This window comes from Nycticebus coucang, chromosome X (genome assembly GCF_027406575.1).
Source record: "Nycticebus coucang isolate mNycCou1 chromosome X, mNycCou1.pri, whole genome shotgun sequence".
NCBI lineage: Eukaryota > Metazoa > Chordata > Mammalia > Primates > Lorisidae > Nycticebus > Nycticebus coucang.
In genome coordinates, this window is record NC_069804.1 from 13,505,140 (window position 1) to 13,529,510 (window position 24,371).

At 35.9% G+C, this 24,371-nt stretch overlaps 1 long non-coding RNA gene across 1 annotated transcript in view; it reads right to left on the reverse strand.

Annotated features, from left to right (window-relative positions):
- Positions 1-210: 210 nt before the first annotated feature.
- LOC128577249 (uncharacterized) overlaps positions 211-24,371 on the reverse strand; it is a 125,029-nt gene continuing 100,868 nt past the window's right edge. Inside the window, exons 4-5 of the long non-coding RNA XR_008377530.1 lie at positions 8,206-8,396; positions 211-746 (exon numbers count right to left, since the gene is read on the reverse strand). This is a non-coding gene — a long non-coding RNA (uncharacterized LOC128577249). The remainder of the gene's footprint in view (positions 747-8,205; positions 8,397-24,371) is intronic.

The window sequence follows — 24,371 nt, forward strand, 5'->3', positions numbered from 1 at the left end:
TTCTGGGGTATGAGATGTTAATCACAGTTCTGATACGACTGGAGGCTGCTGATTTCTCAAACCTCAGCAGGTAGACACCCTAAATCTCTCTTCAGCCCACTTAATAGGCTCTTTGAACTTATAAACTTGCTGAGCAGAAGCTTTCCCAGTAAAGTGCTTCTCGCTGGAATCACTGCTGAAGTGGCTATCCACTTACCCAGTGTGCCAAAACCCGTCTCACTCTGCCCCTGAGGGTTAGGGCTGCAAGGCGGCTCAGACCCCCACCCTTAGGCTACTTGGTTGCTGGGTTACCAGCTCCCACCAGATTCTACCTCTGCGACCCTGAGGGCGGAGCTTGCCGGGGCAGATCACTCACAATGGCTCCGTGTGACCCACCGCCAAACACTATTAGCTCCGTCTGGCTCAGCGGCTCAGACTGGGGCCCTAGACAACGGCCAAAGTTCTCCGCACTCCCGCTCAGGCCCTCCCCAAGGCAGTTCAACTCAGTGCCAAGTCCAAGGACACCAAAACAGTTCACAGGTAAGGCCTTTCTGGTTTGCAGTCTCGCTGCTACTGAACTTACAGTTGCGGGCGGGTTTAGACGGATTGAACACACGCGACCTCTTGCCGTTTTTCCACTGTTTTAGTCCTCCTCTTGGGGTCCAGAAGTCTCTCGCTGACTCCCTGTATCCTCATAGGAGTGATGATAGGCAGATCCCACCAGCCAGAGATGCCTGGAGTCCTATCTCCCCAGTCTATCAATATTTCTATAGAGAAAGATATATACATAAGATGAATATATGTATATTCAATATATTCAGGTATATTTTGTTTCTTTGAATTTTGCTTCTTAGTCTTCACAGATACTGTGTCTTTTAATGATACACAATAGATGGACACATTTTGGGAGTACATGTAATATTTTGATGCATGCATACAATGTGTGATGATTAAATCAGGGTAATTTGGATATCCATCACTTCAAACATTTATTTTTCATTTATATTTGGAACATTTCAATTCTTCTCTTCTAGCTATTTTAATCTATACAATAAATTATTGTAGACCATTGTCACCCTACTGTACTATCTAACACTAGATCTTATTTTTTCTAACTGTATTTTTGTACCTGTTAACCAACCTCTCTTCATAGCCCTCTCTTCTGGTAATCACCAATCAACTCTTTACCTCCATGTCATCTACTATTTTAGCTTTCACCTATGAGTGAGCGCATGCTATATTGTCTTTCTGTGCTTGGCTTTACTTCACTTAACAAAGTGACCTCTGGTTCTATCCATGTTGTAGCAAATACCAATATTTCTTCCTCTTATATGGACGAATAATATTCTATCATATATATTTACCACATTTTTAAAATCCATTCATCCATTGATGGACACTTAAGTTCATTCCATATTTTGGCTATTGTAAACAGTGCAGCAATACACATGAGAATGCAGAAATCACTTAATATTCTTATTTCCTTTATTTTAGAAATATTCCCAGCAATAGGATTGCTGGATCATATAGTTGTTCTATTTTGAGTTATCTGAGGAACCACCATACTATTTTCCACAGTGGCTGCACTAATTTACACTCCCACCAACATTATACAACCATTCTCCTTTCTCCATATCCTTGTTAGCATCTGTTATTTATTTTGTCTTTTTGAAAAAAGTTGTTTTAATTGGGGTGGGATATCACATTGTGGTTTTTATTTGCATTTCCCTGATGATTAGTGCTATGCCATTTTTTCATATACCTGTTGGCCATAGCTGACATGTATTGGTCCCTAAGTGCCAGACATTGTGTTAGGTTCCCCAGCCAGGATTGTATTCTTTATTCTTGTGAGAAAAGAAATTACTTTTTATATTTTATATATGAGAGAAGTGAAATACAAAGAAATAAATTAACTTGTATAAGTAAATGACATACCAAGATTGGTACTCAAACTCTCTGAATACAGATTCTAGGTTCTTAATCACTATATAATTATAGTTTTAATTAAATTTTCTCCACTTTTGTCATTTAAATTTTATTTTATTTTATTTTTTTTATTAAATCATAGCTGTGTACATTAGTATGATCATGGTGCACCATACACTTGGTTCATAGACCATTTGACACATTTTCATTACACTAGTTAACATAGCTTTCCTGGCATTTTCTTAGTTATATGTGAATCTTAGTAAACGTAGAATGTAAAGGTCTTAGCATTTAAATTTTAGATTGTGATCTTATATCCAGTATGGACTATAGGTTTTTTATGTCACTTTGAATGTTTACTTCTACCTATATTGTCCCTGAAATTTCTAGTTCTTTTTGGCCATATGTAGTACTACCTTCCAAATATATTATTGTCACAGTTATTTTTATCTCCTAAATATATTACCTTGTCATTGAACAGATAAAATCCTCATTGTTTTATTCTAGTTCATATCAGCTCATACTCTCTAGATCTATTTATATAACTTTATTGGCCTTCCCAGTGTGGGAAAAATTTCTAATTGGGTATCAGTGGAGAATTTAATGAGCCTGCTGTTTATTATCTCTTCCACTCCATTAAAGAGGACTTAAAATATTCTTTCTACATGTGCCATTACATATTATGAATTAATGCAATCCTCAGAATACTAGGAGATTCTATTTTAATTAAGAAATGTAAATAGAAAATGCTACTTATGCATGTCTATGAAAGATTATTGAACCTAATATGCATTGATTATTTCATATAGATTATATTGTTAATAAATGATATCAATCATCCTTACATATTCTGAAATTCCTAACATAAAATATATATGAAAATTGGAAAATAATTCAAATTCAGTCCATTCATTTGTTAACTAATTATGACTTAAATCAATATTTGTTATTTTTCATACAAGGGGAAGTTTACATGATAGAGAATAACATACTTTAATAAGAAATAAAATGGGGGAAAAGGAAAAATTACATGTAAATACTCATGTTTTTATAGTGGAAAATATAAAATAAACTATTTTATAAATACATAACTTCTTTTTCTACTTTGTAGTTGGGACCACAGATTATTAGTTTATGTGGGAAATTGGACTATTTGTTGTTGGTAGGTATTAACTCATTTTTTGTATTTTAGATTTGTTGAGATACAACTCACATGCCATAAAATTCCCCTCTTTAAAGTGTAAAATCAATAGTTTTTTAGAACAGGCAGAGTTATACAACCAACATTACAATCAACTTTAAAACATTTTCATTACCCCCAAAAGCAATCCTATGCCCTTTAACTATTACTCCTAAACCCTACCTCCCATTCATCCCACGACAACTACTAACTACTTTCTGTCTTTGTTGATTTACCTATTCTGGAAATTTTGGATAAATGGAAATATATAATATGTTATCTTTTGTGAACTAGCTTCTTTAACTTAGCATAATGTTTTTAAGGTTCATCCATGTTGTTGCATGTAGCACTATCAGTACTTCATTCCTTTTTATGGTTGAATAATATTCCATTGTATGAATGTGTCAGTTGTTATTTATCCATTCATTGGTTCATAATTATTTGGATAGTTTATGCTTTTCACTATTATGAATAATTTTGCTAGGAACATTCATACACAACTTTTTATATGGACATATGTTTTCATTTCTTTTAGATATACATCCAGGAATAGAGAACTATTGTAACTCTATGTTAACTTTTTGAAGAACTGCCAGACTGTATTCCAATATGGCTACACCATTTTACATTTCCACTAAAAGTATGTAAGAGTGCAGATTTTTCCACATTCTCACCAACCCTTGTCATTACCTGACTTTATTATATCCATTCTAGTAGGTATGAAGTGGTATATAATTGTGGCTTTTATTTTCATTGTCTGGTGACTACTGATGTTGAGGTTCTTCCCATGTGTTTATTTCTCATTTTATATTTTCTTTGGAGAAATCTATATTCAGAAGATCCTTTTTCCATTTTTAAATTGTGTTGTATTTTTATTATTGAGTTTTAAATGGGCTCTTTACATATTCTACATACAAGTTCTTTATCAAACATGTGATTTGCAACTATTTTCTCACATTCTGTAGGTTGCCTTTTCACTTTCCTGCTAGTGTCCTTTGAGTACAATAGTTTTTAATTTTGATGGAATCTAATTTTATCTATTTTTTTCTTTTATTGCTTGTGCTTTTGGCTGCTCATGCCTTCTAAGAATCTATTGCCAAATCCAGTTTGAGCTCTTACATCTGAGTCTTTGGTTTATTTTGAGTTAATTATTGTATATACTATAAGGTAGGGGGTAGAACTTAACTCTTCTGTATGTAGCACCCTTGTCAAAAGTCAATTTACCTACCTACATATTTCCTTTTAAAGTAATCTGCCTATACTTTTTTTTTTCATCCATAAAGTTTCCATTCACCTTATTTCTGGTAATATTACCCCTATTTTCTCTCTTCTTTCTTTGCTTATAGCTCTTTGAAAGAAGGAGGCATGATCATGATCTATAACTCATCTCTGGCCAATAAGAACTTTTTATTCCTTTAACCAAAATGATTGGTTCAGGGATAGGTATGTAAACTCAAGTGAGGCCAATAGTCCCAGTCAGAGTTAATCCCTAGATTTGATGGAAGGTACATCTTGTTCTTTGGATTTGAATCCAAGAAGGTGAACACATATGGTTTTAGCTATAATCTAAGAATGCCAAGGACTCTGGGAATAAATCCAATATACAAGACAGTAAAGCCAAGAAGCAGAAAGAAAGCAAACCCTGATGATATAGCTTGAACCCCTGGCAATACTCTGGAATTTTCAGTTAGGTCAGCTAATCAATAGTTTTCTGGTTGTACTTTAACCCACTTTGAGTTGGATTTCCATCTCTACCAGCAAAAAGGGTCCTGATATATAACATAACTCAAGTGGCTTTTGAAATAAAGATAAGGATTTCTCTCCATCCTACACAGGTCAGATGGCACCAGCACTGACCACACCCTGCAAGAATTAAGACGTAAAGTACAGATTAAGCAAGAATGTTACAATAGAAGCTAAAAATAGATGCTGTAACTTATAGGATAGATAAGAAGTAAGAGTTTGTGGGAAAGGTGGTGAGCCATTTTGCCACCTCTCTACTGTCGAGCTTTGTCTTAACTTTGTAGAACTTTTTTGCTTCTTTCAATAAACTCTGTGTCTTAAAAAATAGGCCAATAGGAAATTTCAAAAGGTTCATCTCTTCCTTAATAAAGAGAATACAGGAAGTAACCACATATAGTAGAATAACCATCATCAAAGCTCCTTATACAAAAGCAGAGTAATATTCCTTCAAATTTAAAAGTAGAATTTGGGTTTTCACTTCCAGGTTGCATTTGTGTGCATGGAAGAATGTCCAACATATGATGGGCTTTTGATAAAGATAATGGATGAGTGGATTATTAGAAAAATCATTTCCTCTGCTTATAATCTTGTTATACAAAGCTTTTAACCCCATTCCATCATTACCAGGACAATGATGCTAAGTATGGCTCTGCAGTATTTAGCCTCAAAATCTCCTCTTGAGAATATACTGCTTGATGCTCAGTGGTTGTATCAATCAGTTATTGCTGTACAACAAACAGCTACTCTCCTATGTCTCTGAGGTGGCTGAGTTTAGATGCTTTGGGCTGGCCTCTAATAGGCTGCTCTGCTTAAAGCTGAGGGCCCAGCCAGTCTTGCATTGCTGTGGGCTGGGCCCCATTCTGTTCAATATATCTCACTCTTCAGCCTAGGCCAAAGAGGTTACAAGCCTCTAGCAGAAGCTCTTCTCATGGTCACAACAGAGACATAAGAGTGCATGCCAATCCTCAAGTATGTTTAAAAACTTTGTTTGCATCATGCCTGCTAACATTTCATTGGCCACATAAGCAGAATGGCTGAGCCCAACATCAATGAATCAGGGAAATGTATTTTTACAGTAGAGATAGGGAAGAGGGAGAATATGTTATGAACAGTGTTTTAGAATATTTTTAACCTCAAGAGATTGATAGTCCTTTTTCTTCAAACACAAAACCTTTGATTCCTCTTTCATTATAAAAAAAAATTATTGAACATCTACTAAAGTGTGTGAGCACACGTGTGTGTGTGTGTGTGTGTGTGTGTATGAAATGGGAAGGCTGGAGGGGTTTCTCAGAATAAATTTACAACTGGTTTCAGAGCTTGACCTTTTTCTACAACTTGCATTTGCTTAAGGACAGCTCCAACTCATCCTGTACCATCCTTTCCTGGACAATAACTTAATATCTTGTTGACCCTCAAGGAAAAATACAAGGGAAGCAGGGAGAAAGCATAGATGGCATGATGACACACTTTGTTTTTCATTGTGTATTTGAATTATCCCAGTGTTGATAAAATACAGTCTAAATTCCTGAACTAAGCCCTCATCATGTTCAATTGTGCTGCCAATATAATCCAATGTGGAATCTTTGTGTTCAACAATAAAGAAAGGCTTCCACAAATCCACTCTCTTTCAAAGGGAAGCTGAAAGAGTATATGTGCAGTCTGGGATTGTGTTCAGAAGTTGATAGTGCTTAGCAAGCAACAGCTCTTGCTCCCACCAGAAGAGGTCAACCTGCAAAGATACAGTAGCCTATACGCTCACATTTTAAACCAATACTCATATCCACTGGAATACAGAGGTTTGGTTCCTCCACTTAGGCATTTATATTAACCAGGGTTCTCCAGAAAAGAAGCTCTGTGCGTGTGTGTGTGTGTGAGAGAGACAGAGAGATTTAATTTACTGTAAGGGGAATTAGCTCATGTGATTATGAAAGCTGACAAACCCCGAGTTATGCAGGGTTATTTGTATAGGCTGGAGACCCAAGAGAGCTGATGGTGTAGTTGAAGTCCAAAGGCACAAAAAAATTATGTTCCCACTCAAAGGCAGTCAGAAAGAAGGTATTCTCCCTTATTCCAGGGAGGGTCAGCTTTTTGTTCTATTCAGGGCTTCACCTGATTGGATGAGCCAATTCATATTAGCAAAGCTGGTCTGATTTACTTTGTCTACTCATTTAAATGCTGGTCTCATCAAAAAACACCCTCACAGAAACACCCAGAATAATGTCTGAGCAGATACTTACGTACCCCATGGCTCAGTCAAGTTAACACATAAAATTAACTGTCATAAGACATTTCCCACAGATCTTGTCTTTGCCACAAAGTCAGGGCTAGTATCTCCAAAGTACATGCCATTGGTATGCTGAATCTGCCTTATACCAGTCTATGTGGGACAACTGTTAAAATTTCAGAAATTGAGAGCCAATTGTTAAACATAGCCTCTATTCAAAATTAAATTACATAAATGTATAATTAAATGAATTATTTTAAAACAAAGGTAATACTCAAAACTTCCTAATTATTTTACTGCATTTGTAATTATGCTTCAAGATCATTATGTCTATTGTATCTGTATGGTGGAAATACCATATAATGGTATGCTACTATGCACACCTCTTCCAAATTTTACATTCAATGATGCTATGTTGACAGTTTAAAACCTGCCATGGTGGGAGTATTTACATGATAGGAACCAAAAATGCTACAAATTAGACCTTAATTTTTTTTCTGCAGAACTAGTATTTCCATGTTCATAAGCATATACTAATGATCTCCATTATCTATGTTATAGGTGCATTTGCATTTTACAAATATTAATCCTTTTTAACCTTCATAGTAACCCTATTAAGGGTTAGCCCCATTTTTTTTGATGCATAGAGAGGTTAAGTGACCTGTCCAAGCTCATACAGCTAAGTAGGTGAGCAGTCTGCTTCCGGGAAAGCCTTTGCTTTTCTGAAAACATAGCATATTCTAGGGAACAATCTACCTTCACCTGTATTTGGAGCTTGAGGTGTTCCCTTTTTCTCCAACCTCCTTAATGTGCTCACCCCTGAGCTTAGGCCCTAGCTGGTCAGAATCTACAGAGTCCAAGGCCCAGATCCAGAGGTGGCCACCTGGGTTCCTATTCACAGTGGGATTCTCTCCACCACCTTCCTCTTCCCCATCTCACCTTTTCCTCACCCCACGACTCCTACCTAGTTTGCTAACATTGCTACTTTGAAGTCACTTTCACTTAGAGTACTGTGATCCTGCAGAAATATTTTAAAACCTAGTCTTAGTTTATCTAGCCACAAATTGGTAATTAATCAAGTGGTACCATACACTCAAAAATATTGTTTTGTTTCAAGCACATGTGACTTGAATGTGAACGAGCACCCACTCACCTTCACATATCCCCCCTTTTTGGCTTGTGCTGCAGGGATCTCTCCTGCTGACCCCATCCCGCCTAGCATGCTTTCTCCAGTCATCAGGAAAGTGATGGAAGATATAGTGTTGCTGGATGGGTCTGTAAGATCAATAGCAAGCCTTGCCCCCAGCAGGAATTCAATCCATTCTGGCTGCTTTAATAGGGGTCCTGGGGATTAGACAGTATTGAAAGGCAATTACTGACTTTTACTTACTTTAGCTCTATGAGTTCCAGGCTGGCCCACTCCATTATCCTCATTTCTCCAAGTTCCTCTGCTTCAAGTCAGCCCCTTCCTTCCTCTTGATGGTAAATACTGCCTGTGGGTCTTTAAAGGCTGCAATGCCCCTCTTTCTCACTCTGGGTTTTTACCTCTGACATACTGTCCCCTACCCCATTAGCCACATACACAGTTACTTCCTTGTCCTCTGCTCAGCTCAAACTTGTTAGCCCTAGAAAAATAGAATCTTGTGACAATTCGAATTAGCTATTCACAATGAACAGAACAGGACTCAAGACCCTTATTTCCCTAGAGCAGGAGTAAGCAAAATTTTCGGTAGAGACAAACACTGTAGAAAATATTTTAGGTTTTGCAGACCACATGGTTCCTGTGTCAATGACTTCATTCTGCTGTTGTAGCTCCAAAGCAGTCACAGAACAATGTAAATAAATGGGGGTGGCTGGCTTGCCATAAGACTATGTTTACAGATGCTGAAATTTGCATTGCATTTAATTTTTGCACGCCACAAATATTGTTCTTTTTATTTTTCCTTTAACCATGTAAAAATATAAAACCATTCTTAGCTTATGGGTTATACAAAAATGGACTCCTGGCCAAACATTGTCCATGGACCATGTTTGTTGACCCCTCTTTGAAGGAAATATCTTGTAAAACTAGAGCTGTTCCAGGGCACCAGACATTGGATTTAATACCTGTCCAGGTGTACTTATTCACCGGATAGCATCAGTTTGGCAATGACTTCATACTGGCCATTTTTTTTTTTTGTCCGGGGCTGGGCTTGAACCCACCACCTCCAGCATATGGGACCGGCACCCTATTCCTTGAGCCACAGGCGCCGCCCCATACTGGCCATTTTAAGCATCTGAAAGGCAGAGCAGGTATTTTTGCCAGACTTCTGTTAGTCAATTAATTATTGTTTTTAAAAAATTAAGTAATTGGTGGCTACTGCCAAGCTCTTGTCTTAGATTAGGATAGAAGTTGAGCTTCAGCAGAGTTTTAGATGCATATGTTTTGTTGAGGTGAAGAAGAACTCTCAGGAGAAAGGGGGTAAAGGAAACAGGGGAAGGCAGGGAAAATAAGCAAGGACATGGGTTCAGCTGGAGATTAGCTTCCACTCCAGCCCCTGGGAAGCTCTGCAAGGCAAATAGCACCACACTGTTAAGCCCACTTTAGGCAAAGGGACTGGCCTCTGCTTCCCCATGCCAATAACCTCCCAGGTGGGGGAGCTGCCATTCAGTGGAGGATATTTCGTTATAGAAAGGGGCAGCCATGAGCTGTTGGGGCCAACACTCAGAGCAGCTGCATGGGTGGGAGCCCTAGCCTAGTAAAGGGGATCTGGGCAGGACAACAACAAAGGCTGATACACCTTCCTGCCAGGCAGCCAGACTCTTGATTTTAAAGTTTACAGCTAGCTTATAGCCAGAGGAATCTATGGGTCATCTTTTCATTCTGGTCCTTTCTTTTCACACTGTAGACTGCCCTCCTGGAGCTCATACTGAGCTTTCCAGGAGTGAGAATAGATAGGAAGGAAATGTTCTACTTCCTACATTCGTGGGAGTTGCCAGCTACCTCAGCTGTGGGAGAGCTTCTGTTGTTCGGAAAATGTGCCTCACAAGCCAAGAAAAAGGGATTACTCTCCATGTGAGTTACCATTCCTTCCACCTTTAGAAGATGCTATCTTGCCTAACACTCTACTTCAGCTGTTGTTCCCAAGTAGCTGTTGTTACCTCCAGTCTCTCCTGGGAACTCTTTCTAGCCAATCAGCCTGATGGCTCTGCCGGACCTTGTATAATGCCTTTTTTGGATGTGTGACACTTCAATTTATCTTTTTATTGGGGAAATATTCAGTTATTCTCTTGATCAATGCATTCTCATCCTTCAGATATCAGCTCAAATGTCACTTCTTTTTTTCTTTTTTTTGAGACAGAGTCTCAAGCTGCAGCCCTGGGTAGAGTGCTGTGGCATCACAGCTCACAGCAACCTCAAACCCTTGAGCTTAAGCGATTCTCTTGCCTCAGCCTTCCAAGTACCTGGGACTGCAGGCGCCTGCCACAACACCCAGCTACTTTTTGTTGTTGTTGTAGTTGTCATTCTTTTAGCTGCCCTGGGCCGGGTTCGAACCCCCCAGCCTCAGTGTATGTGGCCGGTGCCCTAGTCACTGAGCTACGGGCACGACCTCAAATGTCACTTCTTATTGGGAAACCTTCCCACACCAACTTCACTCTCTCACAAGGTCAGATCCCCATTTTACATGCCTTTATAGCCATGATTTTCTTTTCTTTCTTTCTCTCTCTCTCTTTTTTTTTTTTTTTTTGCATTTTAAGAAAGGGAAAGAACATGTTAAAATTTTAATACTCAATGTATACTGATAACAAAAGGTGAATACAAGTCACTTTGAGTACCTCTTGTAATTGCAAAAGTCAGATATAACTTGAATATTGCAAATTAATACAGTTTTTTTTGTTGTTGTTGTTGGGGATTCGTTGAGGGTACGAGAAACCAGTTTATACTGATTGCATTTGTTAGGTAAAGTCCCTCTTACAGTTGTGCCTTGCCCCCAGAAGGTGTCCATTATTATCTTTCTTTCATATGGCAATTGCAGTATGTTTATATTTTTGTTCCTGTGATCATTTGGTTCTCTGCCTCCCTCCCTGGATGGTCAAGATTGTGTCTACTTTGATTACCACTATTCCCAGAACCCAGCACAATGAAATCGTTTGGCAAACACAGAGCTAACAAGGGGGACGTAAGTCACATGGAGCAGAAGCAAATCAGCTTAGCCAAGTCTACCCTAGATCAACTAAGCCCCAGCCAGCCAGCTAAATAAATGTTTATTTTCTATGCCATTGAGATTCAATGGATGTTTGTAACCCATATTATCATGTCCACAGATGACTAATGTGCAGAAAATTTCAAAATCCTTATATTCATGAGAATTATAAATCTCCAGGAGGGAATTTAAAATGTACAGAACTCTCCAAACATATTAGATGATAAACTTTCTTCTTCTGCCTTTTTTTTTTTTCAGTATGTTATGGGATGCCTTTTTTTTTAGGAACATGGTGTGAGAAATGCTGTTTTAAGGACCTTTTCATCTCTAATATTAATTCTGTGAGTCTAGAGACCACATTGCCTAGTTCTTGGGCTTAACTTATACTCCTTTCTTATTAGATAATCATAGATTCACATGAAGTTTGAATAAATAATACATAGCACTCTCATGTACACTTTACCGATTTCCTCCAACAGTAGTGTTTTGCAAACTTATAACATGACAAGTAGGGCGTTGACAGTCTACTGATCTTGTTTAGATTTCCCGTTTTACTTACACTTGTGTAATATATCAATTCTATAAATTTATCATAAGTGTAGGTTTGTGTATCCACCACCACACTCAAGATACAGAATATTTCCAATACCACAATGGCAAGGATATCTTGTGTTGCCTTTTTATAATCACACCCACTTCCTTCCTACCTGACCCCTTCCCCACCCTAGTGCCTGACTTCCCTGACCTCTGGCAATTATTAATCTCCTTTCCCTTTCTAAAATTTTGTCATTTCAAAAATGCTATATAAATGGAACCATACAATACAGAATCTTATGAGATTAACTTTTTGCTCTCATCATTATTCTCTGAGATTTAGTTGTCATGTGTATCAATAGTTTGTTCTTTTTATTACTAAATTACACAGTGTGGATCATGGTTTGTTTAATTATTCACCTGTTTAGGAATACTTCTGTTGCATTCAATTTTTGACTATTATTAAAAATGCTTGAATGAATATTCATGTGTTTTTTTGTGTGTGTGAACATAAGTCTTCATTTCTCTAAGATAAATGCACAATAGAGTCCTTTTTTAAGGTGTAAAATTCTCTCCGCCTATGTGTCCAAGCGCTCTAGAATCACATGGTTGAGGGTGAACTTTAGAAGTCACGTAGGCCAACTCTAAGCCATGAACTTTAAAAATGACTTTTTTATAGGCTTTCTGTCAGAGCTTACATGGTGCCCAGAGGTGTCAGAGTAAAGCCACATTCATCCAGAGTGTTCATATTTCTGGAACCTGAGCCAGTCATGAGCCTTTTGGGATAAATAAAAATATATAAATGAGCTGAAAAAGAATTTTAAGACACGTACAGTCCTTTGAACCCCAGCAGTGGGAAACAGAAACACTGAAGCCCTGAAGACCTCCCTCTCTCTCTTTCTCCCCTCTCATCTTACCATCCGGTGTCCTTCATGTATTTTAGTCTCTTCTTTATTTCCCCAACTATCTTTGTTTCTCTGTGCTCATGGCCACCACCCCCCCACAGACTCTCAATTTCCATGACCTCAGTTTAAGCCAGATAAAAAGGATTTCCTATCCTTTTCTGAATTCTAATTCTTAACTCCTGGGACAGAGAATCTTGTTGCCCTAGCTTGGAGCTTATGTCGTCCTCTAATAGTCAGCAGTGACAAGTGGCTAGGCATGATAGTGAGGCACTTGTCACATAGAATTGATATGGCTGTCACCCTTGTGAAGTGGATCTTCATGGGCAGGTCAAATTCGCAAGTAGTCTACTTAAAGCCCTACATGAATTGAGTAGTTACATGGCATTTTGTTAAACTATAATTCTCTCTCCTCTAGGGGATTTAGAGGTTGAATTTCAAGTTGAAATGAGGACATGTTTGTGTCATATCTTAAACTGATGAAATCCACATAGATGCAGTCTACTTACATTACTCCTAAAATCTACCTCTACCCTATTAAGGCCTTTGAGAGGGTAGCAACAAAAAGGAAAACAAGGTAAGGACTGCCCCACATTCTGTTGCACCCCTGTACTTGATCAGTGCCAACTACCTATGACCCACACCTGATAGGAGGGCATCTTTGGATGAGGACAGCATAGTTTACTTTTGAGTATACTTTTCTTATAATTTGTAAAAGCAAGGAAAATGAAGCCTGAGGATTAAGTTTGTGAATTCATCCTAGAAAAAGTGCTGCATACTTCATTGCTAAATATCACTATGGTCACCTTGGAAGTACTTCCCTCACTTGTCTACCCTTCAAACCAGTTTTGGAACTCCTTTTCTGGAATGGCCAAATCTGTCATCGTACTACCCTTGGTGTCCTGAATATCCTCAAAATATCTTCCTTTCAATATTTTCTTTATCTTCCAGGAAAGAAAAAAGTCATTGGGGCCCAGATCAGGTGAGTAGGGAGGGTGTTCCAATACAGTATTTCTTTACTAGCTAAAAATTGCCTCTAAGACAGTCCCATGTGAGCTGGTACATTGTCATGATGGGAGAGCCACACTTTTTTCATGCCAAAAATTTTAATTAAGATTTTCTTCACTCTTTCTGTATTGATGTTTACTTGGTCTGCTATGCTTCTTTCAGTCAGTCAATGATTTTGATGTCTGATTTGGTGAATTTTTGCAATGTTTCTGTCAGTTCTGCTCATTTGATACTAGCTGCCCTGAACTCTCTTCATCAGTGATGTTTTCTTTTCCCTCAGAAAAATGTTTAATCTGTTTGTGCACTGCCACTTTCTTCATGAGATTATTCCAATAAACTTGGACTAACAGGTTCCCGATTTCACCCTCACTCTTGCCAAATTTAACAAGAAATTTAATGTTTGTTCATTGCTCTAATTCAAGCTCCAACATTCTCATAACAGCCCACAAAAACACACAATAATGAATGCCACTCAGCAAGACGCCGCCACATGTTGACACAGACACAGCTGTGAGACACTGAAATACCAGTTACAAAACCTTACCAAGCTGTTTGTACAGTGTTGCCAACATAAATGCATGGTGGCAAGTTTGCGAACTTAAGTGTCAGGCCTTGTAGAGCTGGAGAAAGGCAACTAAAACACTTTCTATTGACTAAGCTTTTATCCATATATGAATTCCTCAAATAAAGTGGTATAGTAATAATAGCATTGTGGTGACATATATAAACTACTTAAAACAATCCCTGGTACCAAGAAGTCAATAAATGTTAGCTACCGTTTGGTAACTTTCTAGCACCATCAATCACCAATCCAGTGGAACACTTGAGGTTCTCAAGAAACAAACTGGATCAAACTTTGAAGTGCTTAGTAACAAACCACACCAACTGCTACTGCAGCCTAGTAGGCTTTAGTTATAGGTAGCAATGGTCTCATTGTAGATGTGATAGGCTTTCATATATACAGATATGCTAAGCAGACATATTTAAGAACCACATATCAGCTTCTTTTGTGCCATAAAATAAGACATAGAAATTTAGAATTCAGCATGAATTCAAACTCCAACATAAGGTAAAATTAATTTAAGTAAAAATTCCCTTCGTTTCCTGGGCCTTTTCATTTTGCTTCATAATAAATAGTATACAGATTGATACATTCTTAGAAAGACCTGTCAATTTTTAAAATTCGGTCTGGTGGCATGTTTGTTAAGATCATTGTTTTCCTATTAACTCAAATTTGAAGGTTGCATTTTTGTCCCTGATTTATATGTTCTGACAAAAGAAATTTGTGTCTGAATTGGAGTGGGTAGTGGTGAATAGTTTTAATTTGATTGGACACTGGGGAAGAAGACATAGCATGTTGACAATATTTTTTCAGAACATATTTATCAAAGGAAGAAATGAGAAAATCAATTTCTTCCAGAAATAAATGGAAGTAGATTTTAGTTGTATTAATGAGAACCAGGCTAAAGGGTTTTGTTTATAGGCATATATATTAGTTAAAATTGAGCTTTTCTTTTCAATATTTACTACTTGGAGAATGCCAGAATAACTCGATTATATCCCAAAAGTAGAATCTCAAAAAACTTCAGTCTTACTGGATAGTCCAAGAAGCTCAGTGCTAACTATTTTGTATTTTCTCTTTATAAATTATGATTTTTTTTACATTTAAATTATTATTTTTTATTTTTTTATTAAATCATAGCTGTGTACATTAATGCAATCATGGTCTTTTTTAATTATTATGATTATGATTATTATTATAGTTGCATATCTTCATAGGGTACATATATTTTGATGCAGGCATACAATGTAAGTTAATCAAATCACAGTAATTGGGGTACCCATCATCTCTTTGTTAGGAACACTCCGATTCCACTCTTCTAGTTATTTTAAAGTATACCCTAACTTATTCTTGATGATGCCCACTTTGCTGTGCTGTCAAATATTGTTTATTCTATCTAACTATATTTTTACACTCATTAATACTCCCTGACTTATCCCTGCCCTCTTGTTACACTTTTTAGCCACTAGTAACCATTATTCTATTCTCTGTCTGTGAGAAGTCAATTGTTTTTAATATTTAGTTCCCACATATTAGAAAACACACGTGAGATTTGTCTTTCTGTACTTGGCTTATTTGTTCTCTAGTTTCATCCATGTTGTTGCAAATGAAAGGATTTCATTCTTTTTTTGTGGCTATATTACATTGTATGTGTGTACCACCATTTCTTTATCCATTAATCCATTGATGGGTACTTATATTGCTTCCAAATCTTGGCTATTTTGAATATTGTAGCAAAAAACATGGGAGTGCAGATATCTTTTTGATATACTGATTTCCCCTTCTTTGGTTATACACCCAGCAGTGAGTGAGATTGGTAGGTCATATGATAGTTCCATTTTTAGTTGTTTAAGGAATCTCCATACTTTTCTCCATAGTGATTGCATGAATTTACATTCCCGCCAACAAGTTATGAGGGTTCCCCTTTCTCTACATCCTCATCAGTAGTCGTTATTGTCTTTTTAGTAAAAGTCGTTTTAACCTCAGTGAAATGACACCTCATTATAGTTTTGATTTGCATTTCTCTGATGACTAATGATTTTGAGCATTTTTTTTCGTATTCCTGTGGGCCATTTATTTGTCTTCTTTTGAGAAATGTCTATTCAAGTCCTTTGCCCATTTTTTAATTGGATTATTTTATTTTTTCCCCATGGAGATGTTGGAGCTTCTTATATGTTCTAGTTATTAGTCCCTTGTCAGGTGGGCAGTTTGCAAATATTTTCTCCCATTCTGTAAGTTATCACTTCACTTTGTTGATTATTTCCTTTGCTGTGAAAAAGATTTTTAGCCTGATGTGATCCCATTGTCCATTTTGCTTTGCTTGCCTGTGCTTTCAGGGTTTTATTCATGAAGTCCTTGCCCAGACCAGTGTTCTGAAGTGTTTTCCCAAAGTTTTCTTTTAGTATTTTCATAGTTTCAGGCCATAGATTTAAGCCTTTAATCCATTTTGATATGGCTTTTTGCATATAGTAAAATAAGAGTCTACTTTCATTCTTTTGCATATTGATATAGGTTTCCCAGCACCATTTACTGAAGAGACTATCCTTTCCCCACTGTATGTACTTTCTCCTTTGTCAAAGATAAATTCACTATAGATGTGTGGATTTCTGGGCTATTTTGTTCTATTGGTCTATGTATCTATTTTTATGCTAGTACCATGTTCTGATTCCTATAATATAATTTGAAGTTAAGTAATGCAATTGCTCAAGTTTTGGTCTTTTGCTCAGGATGGTTTTGGCTATTTTGGGTCTTTCATAGTTCTATATAAATTTTAGAATTTTTTTTCTACCTCTGTGAATCATCAGAATTGTGATGGGGAGTGCCTTGAATCTAAGATGACTTTGGGTAGTATAGACATTTTATTGATAATAATGTTGATTCTTTCAATACATGAGCATAAAATGTTTCCCTTTTTCTATGTTCTCTTCAATTTCTTTCATTAGTGTTTTCTAGTTTTCACTATAGAGATCCTCCATTTCTTTGATTACATTTATCCTAGGTATTTTATTTTATTTGTAGTTATTGTAAATGGGATTACTTTCTTGGTTTCTTTTTCAGATTTCTTATTGTAGCATATAAAATAGCTATTAAAATGCTATAAAATATAAAAAATTCTAGGGAAGGAGGGAGGGGGTGAGAGGTCACAGTGTTTGGTACACCTCTTGGCGGGAGGAACACATTTATAAGAGGGACCTTGCTTGACAAATGCAATAAGTGTAACCTGGATCTTTGTACCCTCAATGAATCCCCAACAATAAAAAAAAAAAGCTATTGATTTTGTATCCTGCAACTTTACTGAATTTGTTTAACAAGTCTAGTAGTTTTGTTGTGAAGTCTTTAGGTTTCTCTAGACACACAATCATATATAGTATCATCTAGAAACAAGGATAATTTGAATTCTTCCTTTCCAATTTGGATGCCCTTTATTTTTTTCTCTTATCTGATTGCTCTAGCTAGAACTTCCAGTACTATTTTGAATAATAGTGGTGAAAGTGAGCATCCTTGTCTTGTTCCAGATCTTAGAGAAAAAAACTTTCAGTTTTTCCCATTCAATATGATGCTCACTGTGGCTCTGTCATACATGGCTTGTATGATGTTGAGGTAGTTTCCTTCTATATCTAGTTTTTTGAGAGCTTTTATCATGAATTTTATCAACTGCTTTTTCAGCATCAATTGAATGACTATATGGTTTTTGTCCTTTGTTCTGTTGATATGATGTTTCATATTGATTTGTATATGTTGAACCATCCTTGCATCCCTGGATACATCCCACTTGATCATGATGAATAATCTTTTTAATGTATTATTGAATATGGTTTGCTAGTATTTGTTCAGGATTTTTGCATCTCTTTTCACCAGAGATACTGGTCTATAGTTTTTTTTTTTTTTCTTTTTTGTCTGGTTTTGATATCAGGGTGATTGATACAGGCCTCACAGAATTAATTTGGGAGTATTCCTACCTCTTTGATTTTTTGGAATAGTTTATGGATGCTTAGAATTAAGAGAAGTCAGTCATTAAGTCCCAGGCTTTTCTTTGAGAGAGACTTTTCATTAATGCATCTATCTTGTTATTTGTTATTTGTTCATTCAAGTTTTACTGTTCTTCCTGCTTCAATCTTGGTAGGTTATATATGTCTAGGAATTTATCCATTTCATCTAGGATTTCCAATTTATTGACACATAGGTGCTCATAGTAGCCTCTAAAGATCCTTTGAATTTCTGCATTATCAATAATAATATCTTGTTTTTCATCTCCAGTTTTATTTATCTGGGTCTTCTCTTTTTCTTAATCTGGCTAAAGATATGTCAATTTTGTTTATATTTTTAAAAAAACAACTTTTCATTTCATTGATCTTTTGAATTTTTGTTTCAATTTAATTTATTTCTGCTTTGATCTTTATAATTTATTTTCTTTTACCTATTTTGGGTTTTGTTTGCTCTTGATTTCTTAGTTCTTTGAGATGCATTGTTAGATTGTTTATTTGAAGCTTTAATACTTTTCTGATGTAGGTGCTTATTGCTATAAATGTTCCTCTTATTACTGCTTTTACTGTATCCCACAGGTTTTTTGATATGTTGTGTTTTCATTTTCATGTGTTTCGAGTAATTTTTTCATTTCCTTAATAATCTCTTCATTGACCCACTTGTCGTTCAAGAGCATATTGTTTAATTTCCATGTATTTATATATTTTCCATTCTTTCTTTTGTTACTTATTTCTAGTTTTATTCATTGTGGTCAGAGAAGATACTTGGTATGATTTCAATTTTTTTGAATTTTTAAGAATTATTTTATGGCCTTACATATGGTCTATCCTTGAGAATGATTCATGAGCAGAGGAGAAGAACGTGTATTCTGCAGCTATTGGATGAAACCTTCTAAATATCTGTTAGTCCTATTTGGTCTATAGTGAAGGTTAAGTCCAATGTTTTCTTTGTTGATTTTCTGTCTGGGTGATCTGTCCAATGCCAAAAGTGGTGTTCAGGTCTCCACTCCCAACAGTTATATGGGGTCTGACTCCTTAGCTCTGATAATATATGCTGTATATAGTGGGGTGCCCAAGTGTTGGGTGCACATATGATAGAATTATTATGTCCTCTTACTGAATTGACCCCTTTATGATTATATAAAGGCCTATTTATCTCTCTTTACAGTTTTTGTCTTGAAATCTATTTCATCTGATAAAACCACAGCTACTCCTGCTCTTTTGTTTTTCCATTTACATGGGATATTTTTTTACCTTCTTTTATTTTCAATCTATGTGTATCTTTATAGGTGAAGTACATTTCTTGCAGACAACGTATGGTTGGATCTTGTTTTTTATCAGCCATTCAGCCACTCTCTGTTTTTTGAATGGAAAGTTTAGTCCAATCACATTCAATGCTATTATTGATAGGTAAGGGCTTAATACTGCCATATTGTTACTTGATTTCTGGTTATTTGTGGTCCTCCCTTTCTTTCCTCCTTCCTTCCTGTCTTCCTTTTAAAAGTGCTTTTCCTTGGTAGTGTGTTTTAATTTCTAGATTTTTATTTTTTGGGTATTTTGTTATATGATTTTTGATTTGAGGTTAACATGAGGCTTGCAAAAACCATTTTATAACCAATTATTTTAAACATATGACAACTCTGTTTACAAACAAATGAAGAAAGAGAGATGTAATATAAGTTCTACCCTTTCACTCCATCCACCCTGCTTTTTACCTTTTTGTTTTTTTCCTTCCACATTTTTATACCATTTATCTTTCAAAAAGTTATAGTTATTTTTGATAGATTTGTCTTTTAGTCTTCCTACTAAAGGTATAAGTGGTTTGTGCACTGTAATTTCAGTAATAGAATATTTGTGTACTCACTGTTACCAGTGAGTTGTATACTTTCAGATGATTTATTATTTATTAATGTCCTTTTCTTTCAAATGGAAGAACTCTTTTTAGTATTTCTTGCAGGACAGGTTTGGTATTGATGAAATCCCTCAGTGGTTTGTTTGTTTGTTTGTTGTTGTTTTTGTCTGGTAAAAAGTCTTTATTTTTCTTTCATGCTTGATGGATATTTTTGTAGGTTATAATATTCTAGGGTTAAGGTTTTTTTTTTTTTCCTTCAGCCCTTGGTCTTGAACTTCTGGCCTCAAGCAATCTTTTCACTTCAGCCTACAAAAGTGCTAAAATTATAGGCTAACTCACTGTTCTTGGCCATTTTTTGGTGTTTTTTGACAAAGTATTTTTTGTTTTGTTTTGTTTTATAAAATTCAACCAATCTATTTTTGTTTCATTTTTAGAGTCTGTCTTTGATTTCATAGATAGAAATGCAACAGAATCTTTAATTTTTTTATGCTTTGTGTAGAATAGCATAGTGAAACTTCTCATTTAATCAGTAAACAAGTAGAAAAAGGAAAAATAGAAAGTATTATATGTATCTTAAATGTCGTGCACAATTTTCCTTTCTTATTCCTGGTTATATTTAACCCTTACTCTTCAGAGTGTGCTGTGGTCAGGCCTATTTTTATAGATGAGAAAACTAAGGCTTGGGAAAAACATATATATTTATTTTATAGGGTTTAGAAATGAGTGATATTTTATATCCTAGAAATTTAAATTTGTTTCTTAATTTTGATGGCATTGTCCTTGTCATATTTATTTGATAATATAGGTTTGATGAAGGATCTGACCCCAGCTTTGATGTTATCTCTCAGAGCAAAACTAGCTTCCTGGGATTTTAGAGGAGCTGAATAACACATTAATAGAATCTCCCCAGCCCCAGAAAGGTTACCTCAGTGACCAAAGTAAATGCACCTTCTTAGGGATGGGTAGCAAAACTCCAGGTATTCTTAATTGCAACATCAATTTCTTTTACTGAGATCCAGTGAAAGAAATTGATGTCACAATTAGGAATTGCATTTTTTTATCTTTTCTTTTCTTTTTTTTTATTAAATCATAGCTGTGTGCATTAATGCAATCATGGGGTACAATGTACTGGTTTTATATACAATTTGAAATATTTTCATCAAACTGGTTAACATAGCCTTCACGGCATTTTCTTATTTATTCTGTTAAGACATTTATATTTTACACCTAGTAAATTTCACATGTATCCTTGTAAGATGCACTGTAGGTGTGGTCCCACCAATTACCCTCCCTCCACCTATTCTCCCCCCTTCCCTCCCTCTCCGCTTTCCCCATATTCTTGGGCTATAATTGGGTTTTAGCTTTCATAAGAAAGCTATAAATAGTTTTATAGAGGAATTGCATATTTTTATGAATAAATAAATGCACTTTTTATGAAGTTGAAACAAGATAACACGGTAGGAAAAGCCCTGAAGAAAACATCTGGAACTTCAAAGTTTTCCAAACCTTGGTTCTGTTGATTTCATCCATAAAGAATTACATGGAAGCAACATGCCTATATTAGCAAAGAAGCTGATATTTATAACATGCTACAGAGACTTTTTTGCCCTCAGTAGTTCTAGGATACCAGGGTCTCAGTTAATAGCAAAATAACCAACAGGTATCTGCAAAGCTGCTCAGTATGAAAAGCTGTGCTAACGAGGAAATTTTCTAAGTAACAAAATAGCAAATACAAGGATGACATTGTATTCTCAGAAACGAGAATGTCCCTGGAATTTCCCGGAGTGAACTCACATTTTGTGCAGAGTAACTATGCCTAAATCTCAGAATTCTAGTTTCATAGAATCTTGGGATTGGCAAATCCCTTAAAAGTAATTCAAGCAGATTAATGGTTGCTTGGCATTTTGGTTGGGTAGGTGGGGTTGACTGCAAAAGGGCAAAACATGATTTGAAGAGTGATAAAAAAGTTCTAAAACTGAATTGTGGTAATAGTCATACAAGTCTATAAATTTATGAAAAATCATGGAATTGTACAATTTAATGGCTAAATTTGATTGTGTATAAATTATACCTCAATAAAGCTATTTGTATGTATGTATGAATGTATGTATTTTTTTATTTTTATTTTTTTTACAACAGAGTCTCACTCTGCCACCCTGGGTAGAGTGCTACGGCGTCATAGCTCACAGCAACCTCATACTCTTGGTCTCAAGAGTTCTTCCTGCTTCAGCCTCCCAAGCAGCTGGGACTACAGATGCCCACCATAACGTAGAGATAGCTTTTCTGTTTTTTAATAGACATGGGGTCTAACTCTTGCTCAGACTGGTCTCAAACTTCTGAGCTCAAGCAATCCAGCCTCCCAGAGTGCTAGGATTACAGATGTGAGCCACCAAGCTCACAATAAGCTATGTTTAAAAAGTAATTTGGTCTGACACCTCCCCCAGTATTTGTATCCTATTTTATGTATTTTATTTTTAATAACCCCAGTCCCCGGGTTATGAATTAGATAGGTTCTGTAGGTTTGTTCTTAGGTTGAATTTGTATATAAATTGGACCAGGTATATTTACCTATTACCTGTAATAGCCTCCATTCATGACAGTCATATGTCAGTCAGATGTTTGTGACTCTGGGATTTACTGTAATAGCCTCCATTTATAAATGTGAATTGTATGTAGTCAGATGTTTGTAACTCAGGGACTGCCTTATATTTATGGGGTATAATGTGATGTTTTTATACATGTTTACCATGTGGAATAAATAAATTAGGCTAATTAATAAATCAATTGTTTCACATACTTTCTATAGTGAAAACATTTAAAATGTATTCTTTTAACAATTTTGAAATATACGTGATTATTTTAGTCATCATTGTATGCATTAGATCTCTAAGCTTATTCCTCCTGTCTAACTGAAACTTTGTACACTTTGATCAACATCTTCCCTTTCTCTCTCACCCAGACTTGGTAACCATCATTCTACTCTCTATTTCTATGAGTTCGACTTTTTTAGATTCCACATTATAAGTGAGATCATGCAGTATTTGTCCTTCTTTGCTTGGCTTATCTCACGTAACATAATGTCCTCCAGGTTCACCCAGGTTATCACAAATGATAGGATCTCCCTCCCTTTTTAAGGTTGAATAGTATTCCATTGTGTATATGTACCACATTCTTTTTCCTTATCTATTCATCTGATGATAGACATTTTGGTTGTTTCCTTATTATAGCTATTGTGAATAGTGCTGCAGTGAATATGGGAGTACACATGTCTCTTTGACGTTCTGATTTTAATTCCTTTGGATACATTTCCATAAGTAGAATCATTGGATCATATGGTAGTTCTATTTTCAGTTTCCAGTGGCAGTACTAATTTACATTCCCACCAACAGTGCACAATGTCTCCCTTTTCACCACACCTTCACCAATCTTTACTATCTTTCATCTTTTTAAATATATCAGCTGCCTGATCGATCATATCCCTTCTAATTTCCCCTGGTAGACAGAGCTGACTTTGCCCATGTTCTACAGGAAGGGGAAAAATGGGATAATTAGCTCTATACTATGTAAACAGTCCCCAACAACGAGGCATGGAAGTTGGTGTACAATGTTTCAAAATTCTCCAACATTTGAAAAAATAAATTGAAATAGTTGAGATTTCTCAGAAATTCTTCAGATTATACTTTTAAAATACTTTAGTGTTCTTTACATTCTTCACTTATTGCTACATATGTGTATATCTAAAAATTCCTTGATGAGTAACAAATGTTACTTTAAGTAGTATTTATAAATAACTATAGCCTATAGTGAACATTTATAGACTGGAAATGCCAATAAACATTATTGAATATTATTTGAATGATGTAACATTCAGATCTCTTAACAAGGTTCCTATACTATCCAGACCCAGGATGTATTAAAATTCTCGATTTAAGGACTTATTTCACTTCTAAATCTTGTGATTCTAATGTACAAATGATAATATTTGTACCAAGTGTAGTATAGATATAAACCCCTGAATTTATTTTCAAGAATCAGTCACCATTAGCAACAAAGCCACAAACGTACTACTCACTTTTAAAATGGCAACAGATACAAACAAGACTGACCCTAGATCATGACCACTTCTTTTCTGTGTACTCTTACTTCTGTTCCTAGAAATGTTAATCTTTCACTCCATGTGTGAACTTTTGCTCATAGCTCTGCTTTTGCTTTTGACTCAACATTAGTACATTGCTTTGAAACCATAGTCTGTAGGTTGACATTTACATTTTAATCCTTGTAGGAGAATATAATA